This window comes from Vulpes vulpes, chromosome X (assembly GCF_048418805.1).
Source record: "Vulpes vulpes isolate BD-2025 chromosome X, VulVul3, whole genome shotgun sequence".
Lineage (NCBI taxonomy): Eukaryota > Metazoa > Chordata > Mammalia > Carnivora > Canidae > Vulpes > Vulpes vulpes.
This window is the reverse complement of record NC_132796.1, coordinates 117,822,502-117,835,852: the sequence shown is the minus strand read 5'-3', so window position 1 is coordinate 117,835,852 and position 13,351 is coordinate 117,822,502.

Below are 13,351 nucleotides of genomic sequence, written 5' to 3'. Positions count from 1 at the left end.
TATCATAAATAAATAAAAATTAAAAAAATTAAAAAAAAAACAAAACAAAACAAAACAAAGCCTTCCCAAACAGCTGAAGGTGAACCCCTGCTCTCCCCCTAGAGGTACCAAATACCCTGAAGTCGGTGTCTGCTCTTCTATGCACTCTGGGTATTGCCATGCACTTGCGTATCCATAAATGATATGCCCTATTGTTTTCTGTGTTTTTAAACTTTACATGAATGGCACTGCACTGCATGTAGTGTATTCTCAACTCCCTCCATCCCCCAGTATTATCCATGTTGATACATGTAGAACTGGTTCATTCACTTTTGCCACTGTGTGAATAAGTCACAATTCATCTAGTGATACCCTAACTGGGAGAAGGGAAGTTGGGTTTTTTTATGGTTTCCCTTGTACCCAAAGAGACTGCACAAGGGTGTATTTTGTCACTTCTTCCCACTGTGGGCAAGAGGTTTTTTTTTTTTTTTTTTTTTAGATTTTATTTATTTATTCACAAGAGACAGAGAGAGAGAGAGGGAGAGAGAGAGAGAGGCAGAGACACAGGCAGAGGGAGAAGCAGGCTCCACGCAGGGAGCCCGACGTGGGACTCGATCCTGGGACTCCAGGATCACACCCTGGGCCCAAGGCAGGCGCTACCGCTGAGCCACCCGGGCTGCCCAGCAAGAGAGTTTTCTAGCAAGCATGGGTTTGATCGTGCCCTTCTACTGTCAAAAATCTTTTGCTAGTTCTCTGTTGCCCAATCTTCTGACCTTTAGCCCTGTGCTTCTGCCTCTGCTCTCTGCCTTTGGAGCTCTGCAGCTCTGCTTGAGCACTACTGAACTCCCTTCCACCTCTGGGCCTTGGCACATGCTCTTCCTTTGGCCCTCTTTGTCCCGAGCCCTCTTTGCCCACCCCTAGACCCTGATGGCACAGGTGCTGCTCTGCCCCATGCCTAACATGCCTTCCTCCCAGCTCCAGTCCTACCCGATTTCCCCTATCAAACCCTGTGCTTTCTCCACACAGCTAGGTGTCACCTCACCGAAGAAGCTTTTAGTGACCTTCTGTGACCCTGGGGGGTTCACTCCTGTGTGCCTCCAGCACAATGCTAGCTGACATCTACTGGAGTACATCCAAAAAGGGGGTGTCCCTACTTACTTGCCATGTCCCCTCTACAATCTAGATCTATTTGTATCCAGACACCAGGCCCTTCATGCCTCTCTGTTCACCTTGGATTTGGCACATAGACAATATTCACTAAATATTTAATGGCATAATATCTGGATAAGTGAATAAAAAGATGCTCAACATGATCCCTCTGGCATTAGCCTCCAGAAAAATGAATACAAGAATTACATGAACTGGGATTTGATTGACAGAACCCAATCTAACTGGCTCTTCCCCGTGGATATTTGAAACCAGTAAATACTGCTATTTATAGCCTCTGAAGCTCAACTTTAGCTTGATGATTCAGCCAATTATTGAATTGCCCTAAGTTTTCTTAAAACTCATAAGTATTCTGAAACATAAACAACTCAGTTATTTACTTTTAGTTTACACAGTTTGCTTCTTGTCAAAGTATGTAAACTTGCAGAGAAAAGAAAATTCGTACTGACTAGGAAATGGATCTATAAAAATGATGATAAAACATTTAACTGGTAACCTAAACCTTAAGATTAAAAAAAAGGTAATATTACCTCCAGAAGCTGATAATTGGCCCTGTATTCACCAGAAGGATCTTTTTCAATAATTACACATCAGTAGTGCTTCTATTTCTGCTCCTCTTGGTGCTTCATGCCAAAGCAGACGTCCACACATGGTGTTCCATAAAGTCATGATACTAAATTTTGCCTATTGTGGAAATCAATCTTGCTGACTTCTAGGCACAACATGAATCTAAAAGCATCTTGTCTACTGAAGACCAAGAGGGGCCACAGAAGAGAATTTTCAAAATATCTTAATTTTCCACCCTTTAAATCCTAGACCTGATACAGTGGGGACCATTTGGAAAAGCAATGTTTCTACATATACGATATGCTTCTTAAGCAATTGGCACAGAATATCATTTAACACTCTCTTGAATACTCAACACTATCCCCAGGAACTCTATGATACCAAGGGGACCGGCCTGGGAACTGTCTCAGCTTTTCCATGACTTGCTGTGTGACCTTTGGTGAGTTACTTCCCCTTTCTGGGCCTCAAACATACAATGAATAGTTGAACTGGACCACTGTGAGTTGGTTGCTTCCAGCTTTGGAAGGTATTTATCAAGTTTCCAAGTACATGTAATTTTATGTTAGTATTTTACAGAAGGAATACAAGTAATTGCACCCGGGGTCTTCTAGAATTTGGTAGGCTAGGGAAGTGCAGGTTAAACACAAGCAACATGTAATTTAATAAGACTAGGGTAAGCTGAATTAATAAGCAAGCTGTGTCTAATTACTAGGCTTTATTTTGAATACCATAACTACTAGATATTTCTGCTCCCTGATGTGCTCATTTGGTAACTGGGAAACAATAATTTCAACACCCCTGTCACTCTGAGTATCCACTTCTACAAGACAGTGTGGATATGCAATTAATATATATCAACAGGGGGATTTGGGTCCACAAATGATGTATGAAAACTATTCCAGACTGCAAAACAAGCCTCCTAAGCCCTTTCAAATTATAGAGGTAATGGCGATTAACAACTGATTCAGTGGAAAAAATTATTTTGTGCATTCAAAGCTTGAAGTACTGCCAGAAGGGGAAAGAATCAACAAAATAACATGGTCGGGCTAGATTGAATCCACAAAACATATTACAGAAGAGGCCCTTAACTGGCTGGGCAAAAAAATGGGCTTGCTCACCAGGTGAAGTTAATAAAAGACCCTTTGACCAAGATTTCCATGACAAAGCTCTGCTAATTTTCTCAAGAAGAATCTGCTCCAGTGGTGAGTCACTGCCCTTTTACTGGCATTATTCTAATGATATGAGTTGGAAGAAAAGGTCACAATTTAGATCAATGCCATCTTCGGATGACAGAGTGGGTGAGTCACCAAATGAAATTAATGCTCAAGCGTGGTTACCATTTTTGCTGTATATACTCTCCTCTGACACACTCTATGTCCAACACATTCAATGAGATATTTCAGGAGAGCCGGTTGCTAGGTTTCAGCCTCGCTCAAAGCTCTTCATCTCAGTACAGAAAGAAATATGGAAAATTTTCAAGATGATAATATTAAATTTACCACAAGGCAATCAAAGGACTCAGATGTCTGTATACTGACATGGGCCACTCTAGTGACTGACAAAATACAAAAACTTAAGAGAGCTAGAGCTGCAAAAACTTTAGAAATCATCCTAGCCATTCCTCTTACTTTATAGAAGACACTGAGATTCAGAAAGGGAAGTGACTTGCTTAAGACATGTTTAGTGGCAAGAAGAAACCAGAACTCAGACCTTCTGTCTCCTTGACCAATATGCTTCCCCCAAAATGGGCATTCTTGGTTTATATGTTTACTTTAGAGACTTTAGAGTCTACATAAACGTTTCTTATTTCTGGAAATGGGAAGCAGCAGCCAAGTGAACAAGATGGCTTTTAAAAAACATTTGAAAAGTTGGTCAGGTTTTTAATCTTTATTAAAATATTTATTATAAAGATGTGCTTGAACACTTCACCAAGTAAGATATACAAATAGAAAAGAAATACATAAAAAGCTCAAAATCACATGTCATCAGGGAACTGCAAATGAAAGCAATGAGACACAACCTATGCACCCAGTAGAATGGCCTGAATCCCAAACACTGACCACACCAAGTGCTGGCAAGGATGGGGAACAAGAGGAACCACCGATGGGGACAATGGTGGGAAGGCAAGATGGTGTGGCCACATCAGAAGACAGTTTGGTGGTTTCTTACCAAACTGAGCAAACTCTTAATGTGCCATATGGCAATTGTACTCCTTGGTATTCACCTGAACGAGCTGAGAACTTCTGTCACTCAAAACCTGCACATGGATATTTATAGCAGTTTTATTCATAACTGCTAGAACTTGGAAGCGATATGTGAATGGACAAACCATGGTATATCCAGCCAATGGAATGTTATTTAGCATTTTTAAAAATGAGCTATCCCTCTAAACCCACTTTGTTGAGTTTTTCTCATGAATGGATATTGTACTTTGTCAACATAATAAAGGCCATATATGAAAAACACACAGCTAACATCATACTCAATGGTGAAAAACTGAGAGCTTTCCTCTACCGTCAGGTACAAGACATGGATGTTCATTCACTCTCACAACATTTATCCAACATACTACTGGAAGTCCTAGCTTCAGACTAGAAAAAGAAATAAGAGGTACCATTTGTAAGGAAGAAGTAAAAATTTTCACTATTTGCAGATAACATGATACCATATACAGAAAAGACTGCACCAGAAACTACTGGAACTGAGAAAGAATTCAGTAAAGTCACAGGACACAAAATTAATATACAGAAATCTGTTATACTTCTATACACTAATAATAAAGTAGCAAAAAGAAAAATTAAGAAAACAATCTCCTTTGTAATTACACTAAAAACAATAAAACACCTAGGAAGAAACTTAAGCAAGGAGATGAAAGACCTATACTCCAAAAACTATAAAACACTGATGAAAGAAACTGAAGATGACATAAACAAATGGAAAGATATTCTATGCTCATGGATTAGAAGAACAAATATTGTTAAAATGTCCATACTAAACAAAGCAATCTACAGATTCAGGGCAATCCCTATCAAAATACCAGCATTTTTCACACAACTAAAACAAATAATACAAAAATTTGTATGTAACCACAAAAGACCCCAAATAGCCAAAGCAATCTTGAGAAAGAAGAACAAGGCTGGAGGCATCACAATCCCAGATTTCAAGATATGTCACAAAGCTGTAGTAATCAAAGCAACATGGTACCGGCACAAAAAGAGACATAAAGACCAATGGAATAGAATAGATCCATGGAACAGAAATGCACCCATGGTCAATTAATCCATGACATAGGAGGCAAGAATATACCATGGGAAAAGACAATCTCTTCAACAAATCATCTTGGGAAAACTGTGAAAGATGAAACTGGACCACTTTATTATACCATACACAAAAATAAACTTGAAATGGATTAAAGACCTAAATTTGGGACCTGAAACCACAAAACTCCTAGAAGACAACATAGGCAGTAATCTCTTTGACATCAGCTGTAACAACATTTTCTAGATAGGTCTCCTCAGGCAAGGGAAACAAAACATTATATGGTCTATCATTTGGGGAATATAAAAAATAGTGAAAGGGAATAAAGGGGAAAGGAGAGAAAATGAGTGGGAAATATCAGAGAGGGAGACAGAACAGGAGAGACTCCTAACTCTGGGAAACGAACAAGGGGTGGTGGAAAGGGAGGCAGGCAGGAGGTGGGGGTGACTGGGTGATGGGCACTGAGGGGGGCACTTGGTGGGATGAGCACTGGGTGTTATGCTATATGTTGGCAAACTGAACTCCAATAAAAAAAAAATAAAAGGAATAAAAAAAATTTTTTTAAAGGGAAACAAAACAAAACTATACTACTGGGACTACACCAAAATATAAAGCCTATGCACGATGAAGGAAACCATCAACACAACAAAAAGGCAACCTAGAAAATGGGAGAAGATATTTGCAAATGACATATCTGATTAACGGTTAGTATCCAAAATATATAAATAACTTATACAACTCAACACCAAAAAAGAAATAATCCAATTAAAAAATGAGCAGAGGATCTGAATAGACATTTTTTCCTCAGTGGATATACAGATGGCCAACAGACATATGAAAAGATGTTCAACATCATTAATCATCAGGGAAATGCAAATGAAAACCACCATGAGATATCACTTCACACCTGTCAGAATGGCTAGAATCATAAATACAAGAAATAACAAGTGTTGGCGAGGATGTGGAGAAAAAGGAAGCCTCATGCACTGTTGGTAGGAATGCAAATTGGTGCAGCCACTGTGGAAACAGTATGGAGTTTCTTTAAAATATGAAATATAGAACTACCATATAATCTAGTAATTCCACCACTGGGTATTGACCCAAAGAAGACAAAAACATGGATTCAAAAAGATATATGCACCTCTCTTTTTATTGTAGCAATATTTACAATAGCCAAGATACAGAAGCAGCCCAAGCGTCCAACCCATAGAGGAATGAATAAAGAAGATGTGGTATACACATGCACACTGGAATATGACTCAGTCATAAAAAAGAATGAGATCTTGCCATTTCCAACAACATGGATGGACCTAGAGGGTATTAAGCTAAAGGAAATAAGTCAGATGGAGAAAAACACCATGTGATTTCACTCATGTGTGGAATTTAAGAAACAAAACAAATGAACAAAGAAAAAAAGAAACAAACAAAAAAACCTTAAATACAGAGAAGAAATAGGTGGTTGCCGGAGGGGAGTAGGTGGGAGGATGGGTACAATAGAGAAGAGGATGAAAAGGACACTTATCATAATAAGCACTGAGAAATGTATAAAATTGTTGAATCCTATGGTACACCTGAAACTAATAGAACATTGTATGCTAATTATATTGCAATAAAAATTAAATAAATAAATAAAATATTTCTGTTATAATGAAATCTCATAAAACGTTACAAAATTTTGAAAATAAAATTTTTTAAATGAGCTACCAAGCCATGAAAGGACACTTCAATGCATATTAAGTGAAAGAAGTCAATCTGAAAATGCTACATGCTGTATGATTCCAGCTCTGTGTTATTCTTGAAAAGGCAAAACTATGGAGACAGTAAAAAGATCAGTGGTTGCCAGGGGTTGGGGTGGAGGAAGGATGAATATGTAGAGTACAGAAGTGGTTTTAAGACAGTGAGACTATCTGTATGATACTGCAATGGTGGATACCTGTCATCATACTTTTGTCCAAACCCATGGAATGCATTCCACCAGGAGTGAACCCAAATGTAAACTATGGGCTTTGGGTGATGATGATGTGTCAGTGTAGGTTCATTGATTATAATGAATGGTTTCAATGTACTATAGTTTTCATTTAGGAACTTTTACAACTCACAGATTTTGGAATAAGAAGTTCGAAACACACGTCGAGCCAGTTTGGAAGGTATATACAGTCTGACAGAGTGTCAGAAAACCCAGTAAAAATTCTTTAGAACATGAAAGATAATGACTTTACACCAAAGAAGTTGAAGCTTAATGCAGAGAGAAGATCTCTTTAAGCACCAAAACCCCCTCTGCATATTCATAATGAAATAATTAAATATTCAAAATACCGATACTTATTTTGTTAAAGGAATTATGTGCATTTTAACATGTGATCAGAGTTCAAGAAGTTTGCTCCTTGAGATTACTGTGACACTTAAGTCATCTATTGTTTCTGTTTAGAGGGATCCTGCTCAAATGATCACCCCATTGACTGGGCTAAATCTCCTGGACTGGAGATCATCATGAAGTTATCCAAAGGTTATTAAAAGTAAGAAACGGATTGTTAGTAGTAGTAGTAGTAGTAGTAGTAGTAGTAGTAGTAGTAAAATCAAAGCTAAATGAAACAGATAACAACATAAAATTCATCACTTGTTGTTATAGAACTGCTACAAATTAAGACCCACTGTATTAACATAAAGAACACACATCTTCTAGAAAGAAAGCTATATCTATTTCTGATAGATGAAGAACCATGTGTTCGAATGATATAAAATATGAATAATGTGCATTCTGTAGAAAACACTGTGTTAAGGGCAGATATGGGGTCGAAGTCTGGAGGTTTCCCTGCCTCTAGTATGGGGTGAGCAGGCCTGCCTCTGTCCCCGCACTGGACTCCCTCTCCATTGCAGGCCTAGCTGCCTCAGGGACTCAAGGAAACAGAAAGTATATGTTAATGTCAAACTCGATAGAAAGAATTCTATAGAGGGACATAATATGGAAGGACATTCATTCACTCAACACATGCACGGGGATACCTATTCTGTGGCAGGCACAGGACACCAGGCGTACAGTGTGTGAGTAAAATTGGTCGATATGATGCTTACCTGCATGGAAATGCATGGACCACTAGTGCTTACCCAGGCAGAAATGGGGGTGGGGGTCAGGCCCGTTGAGAACCAAATTGTGAAGCTCCCCCCTGGAACTCTCTTAAGCACACCACTGGGCTCTTGGTGTTTTGAGAAGCTGGTGACCTATCCAAGGAACTGCAGTCATGGGGTTCCAGCTGGAAGTTAGAAATCCAAAATCAAGGCGTGGGCACAGCCGTGCTCCCTCCAGAGGCTCTAGGGGTGGATCCTCCCCTGTCTCTTCCAGCTTCTGCTGGCCCCAGGCTTCTTTGGCTTGTGGCCACATCACTCCGGTCTCTGCCTCTGTCTTCATGGGGCATTCTCCTATGTGTGGGTCTGTTTCAAACTCCCTCTTATAAGGATACATGTGATTGCATTTAGGTTATGAGGGATTACCAAAGATTACCCAGGTAAACTCCTCCTCTCAAGATCCTTAATTTAATCACATCTTTCTCCATATAAGGTGATATCCACTCTTGACATAGAAGGTAATATTCACAGGATCTGGAAATTGATGAGTATACCTTGGGAGTGCTATTTTTATCTTAGTCTCCCACAAAACCCTTGTGATAATACTGAGCCCACCAGATAATCCAGGATAATCTCCCTCCTGTAAGGTCAGCCAAATAGCAACCTTCACTCTATCTGCACCTTCACTTCCTTTTTCACAGGTTCCAAGGATTAAGATGTGATCATCTTTGGGGAGTCAATCATCTGCCTAGAAGACTATATAATATTACATTATGGGACTGAACTGTGACCCCTTCCCCTCAATTCCTATGTTGAAGTCCTAACACCCAGTACTTCAGAACGTGATGGTATTTGGAGATTCAGTCTTTAAAAAGGTAGTAAGTTAAAATGAGGTTATTAGGGGGCACCTGGGTGGCTCAGTCAGCTAAGTGTCTGCCTTTGGCTCAGGTCATGATCCCAGGATCCTGGGATGGAGCCCTGCATCAGGCTCCCTGTTCAGTGGGGAGTCTGCTCCTTCCTCTCCCTGTCCTTCTGCCCCCCTGCCCTGCTTGTGCTCTTTTTCTCTCTCTTTCAAATAAATAAATAAAATTTTTAAAAAATAAAATAAAATGAGGTTATGAGGTGAACTCTAATCCAGTATGACCCATGTACTTATAAGAAAAGATTAGGACACAGGCATACAGAGGGAAGAGCATGTGAAGACACAGGGAGAAGATGGTCATCTACAACTGAAGGTTCTTCAGAAGGAACCAACCCTGCCAACACCTGGATGCTTGGACTTCTGGCCCCCAGAAGAACTATGCAACAATATGTTTCTGTTGTTTAAGCCACACAGTCTGTGGTACTTGGTTATGGAGGCCTGAGCAAACTCATGTAGTAATCTAATCCAGAGAGCTACTATCCCATCACATTCACAGGTTCCATCCATAGCCAAGAGGCGGACAGGATACAAGGTGAGTACACCAGGCAGTGGGACCCTGGGGGGGCACCTTAGAATTCGGCCTACCACACACGGCAATTCCCACCAGACCCTTCTACCAAGTCAGTTGGAAAAATTGGTTTAACTCTCTTGCTTATCATATTTTAATGGGCTTTCCATCTGTTTATTGTTCATCTTTCAATCTCAATTCTAGTTGATCTGAGATGGGTCAGGAGGGAGGACTGAGCAAAGAGTGGAAGCAGAGGACTGAATTTCTAAGTAGAAGCAGCAGATATACTAGGGGAGGGGCACCTGGATAGCTCAGTTGGTTAAGCATCTGACTCTTGATCTCAGCTCAAGTCCTGATCTCAGAGTTGTGAGCTCAAGGTCCACATTGGGCTCCACACCACTGCTTCAAAAAAGAAAAGAAATACTGGGGGCAGGGGAAAGCATGGTGCCCTCAGCCTGTTCTACATCCAATTTTTTAAGACTTTTTTTATTTATTCATAAGAGACACAGAGAGAAAGAGAGGCAGAGACACAGGCAGAGGGAGAAGCAGGCTTCACGCAGGGAGCCTGATGTGGGACTCGATCCCGGGTCTCCAGGATCACACCCTGGGCCGAAGGCTGCACTAAACCGTTGAGCCACCCGGGCTGCCTGATACATCCAATTTTTAAGAAAGAAATGGAATGAAGAAATGTAAGTAGACTCCACTTCTCACAGCTCTCAAACATTTTCATTTTCTATTGTGAATATTTTTAAAGCAATAACATCAGGCCATGAAATATATGCTTTTCTTTAAAACATGTATTTCGGGCAGCCCGGATGGCTCAGCGGTTTAGCGCCGCCTTCAGCCCAGGGCCTTATCCTGGAGGCCCAGGATCGAGTCCCACGTCAGGCTCCCTACATCGAGCCTGCTTCTCTCTGTCTCTCCATGTCTCATGAATAAATAAATAAGATCTTTAAAAAAATAAAACATGTATTTCTTTTGTTTTTTGGGTTTTTTTTAAAGATCTTATTTATTTATTCATGAGAGACAGAGAGAGAGGCAGAGACATAGGCAGAGGGAGAAGCAGGCTCCCTGCGGGGAGCCCAATGTGGGACTCAATCTCAGGACCCCAGGATCACGCCCTGAGCCAAAGGCAGAAGTTCAACCACTGAGCCACCCAGGTGCCCCTAAAACATGTCTTTCTATAGCTACATATAGCTGAGAAAAATCAGATTATTTCTACTGAAATTTTTTTCTGTTTCTGTATATGTTAACGGGCCAGAGGTAAATTTGATGACATTGCTGAAAATCGCAGAATCACACAGCAGAGCACTGGCAAGTATTCGTAGACCCAGGTGCCAGGCTGCCTCTTTACCAGTATTGTCTATGGGACATGTGTTAAGTGGGACTCTAGCTGAATGACTGCAATCGCTATGTTCTATGAAAGCTGGTTAAACAGGAAAACCCCATGTGCCATAGCCACAGAGAGCGTATCCAGCTGCACTGCTGCTTTGCCTGTATGCAGGCATAAAGCATGCCACCCCTGTGTTCCCGTGTTTATAAAGAACCATAGATGCAGTGGGGAGGGGTGGCAGTGGGGAGGGGTTGAGAGAAGGGATGTGTTAAGGCTTCAGAGCAGAGTGCTCTTTCCTGGGAACAGAAAGCCACAGATAGAGATGGGAAAAAAGACTTTGATGACAATCCAACTGTTTCGGTTTTCTTCCTGAGGCAGAACTGACAAAATTTGGTACAGAGGGACCATGTTGGTATCTTGCCACTTACTAGGAGCCCAGCCCTCATGCAGCTGTAAGGTCCTTCAGAGCATAGCCCTGCACCAGGTCCTGCCCTGTCCTGACACTGACATTGGTTCCACGCTCCAAAGTGCATGACTCCTCTCCCTCTATTCATATCTATGTCTATATCCCTGTCCACATCCATCTCCATCCATATCTACATATGTGTACATAGTGCATACTGCCATTTTCATTTACCAAATCTGTTGAGCCCTGCAGCGAACACGTTGGGAGCCTCACCAGCATCAAACCCCTTCCTCAGTGGTGGTCACTGAGTGGCCTAAGTTAACCAAGTGAATGATTCGGGACTGGGCACTTGTCCAGGCATAAACGGACCAATGCTTGGCATTGCCTGAGCAAAGTGATTATTTCACAGGTGGGAAAGTAACCTGAGTTAGTTCAGAGTGAAGCCCAGGGGGTATGATCAGTGACAGGAAGACTATGTGTGGTGTAGATGAAACCCCAGAATGGCTGCAGCCATTTAGTCATCACAAGGCCAGAAAGCCTGAGGTTGTTGCCAACACACTGAGAAGGACGTGGAGAGAGAATCACAGATCAATGGGGCGGGAAGTCTACACTGTGCAAATGGATTGACCCCATCTCTTGCCTCTCCCATTAAGTCAGTTGGAACTGTGGTTTCTTACTTCCAGTTGGCCAAGAGCATTCTTACTAGTAAGTGCTAGGCACTGGGGATTCAGCGGTGACAGTGCTGAGCATACGGCATAGTGGAGGGAGGTAAACAAACAGGACAATTTCATCCAGTATTATGTGTTGTGAGAGGCCTTTCTGGAGAGGCAATACGAGAGTTGATACCCAAAGGGTAAGAAAGAGCTGGCCCTGGGAGGATCTGGGGGGGAGGGTCCCGGGCAAAGAGAACAGCCAGTGTAAAGCTGTGAGGTGGGAATGAGCATGGGCAAAACAGCAAGGTGTACAAGAAATGTAGTGGGAAGCTCTAAGTAGTGACAGGTAAAATATTTGGGGGCTGGGGAGTCATACTATGCATAGAGCAGATATGCCTGGGAAACTATTTCCAGTCTTCTCCATTGATTCCCTTACTTTTGAAACCAGATTCTCATAAATGCCTGTGCTGTTTTTTCCCCTCTCTTCAAAGACAACAGTTAAGAATTCCAAATAAGAGGAAGGCATCAGAGATGCAGCAGTGGCCACTTCTTAATATGTCTAACTCTAAGAGTACTGTCCCCCATACCAGTTTTCATGGAATTCCTTAACAGGGAAGCACGTCAAGGTGATGGTCAGGGGCCCAAGAAAGCTCTCCTGATTTTAAGCTGAGTTTTCAATACATAGCATTTTGTAGGACTCTACCTTTGCTTATTAAAGTACCTATTTCGGGCCTGCTTTGTACAAACATCTTCAAGTCTAGCATTAAAAACATACACTGACAGTTCCCAATTTCCAGCAGCAATTCTCAAAACTGGCTTTGTCAGATATGGCCTGGTACAGACATGTATTTCCAGGCCCCACCCCCAGAGGTTCTGACTCAGTAGGTTTGGGCAGTAAATCATAGAAGGTGATTCCAGTGGTTTCTGCAATGCCATTACAGGTGTCCTGAGTTCCCTGGACATCTTATAGTCTGCACTTTTGTATATAAATATGACTGTATATAATCTGTATATTTTGATACTGAGATGACTCCAATCTTTTTTAGAAGTGGATGTTATTTACTGAGAACTAGCTAGAGCCCTTAGAAGCACAGAAAGGAACTGGGAGTATAATCAAAAGGTGGTTTGGAGGACCATGGACAAAGGCCAACTGGCACAAGGAAGGGGTGGCCTGCTGGACCGGGCTAGGAAGTAACTATCTCCATATTTAATTGGTCACAAGTATTACTCCGTTAGCAGTATTCGAAGCCCATTCACTCCCAAAATAATTTCCTTTAAAAAGCCACAGGCCAGGGATCCCTGGGTGGCGCAGCGGTTTGGCGCCTGCCTTTGGCCCAGGGCGCGATCCTGGAGACCCGGGATCGAATCCCACATCAGGCTCCCGGTGCATGGAGCCTGCTTCTCCCTCCGCCTGTGTCTCTGCCTCTCTCTCTCTCTCTCTCTGTGACTATCATAAATAAATAAAAATTAAAAAAAAATTGCATTCCTTAAAAAA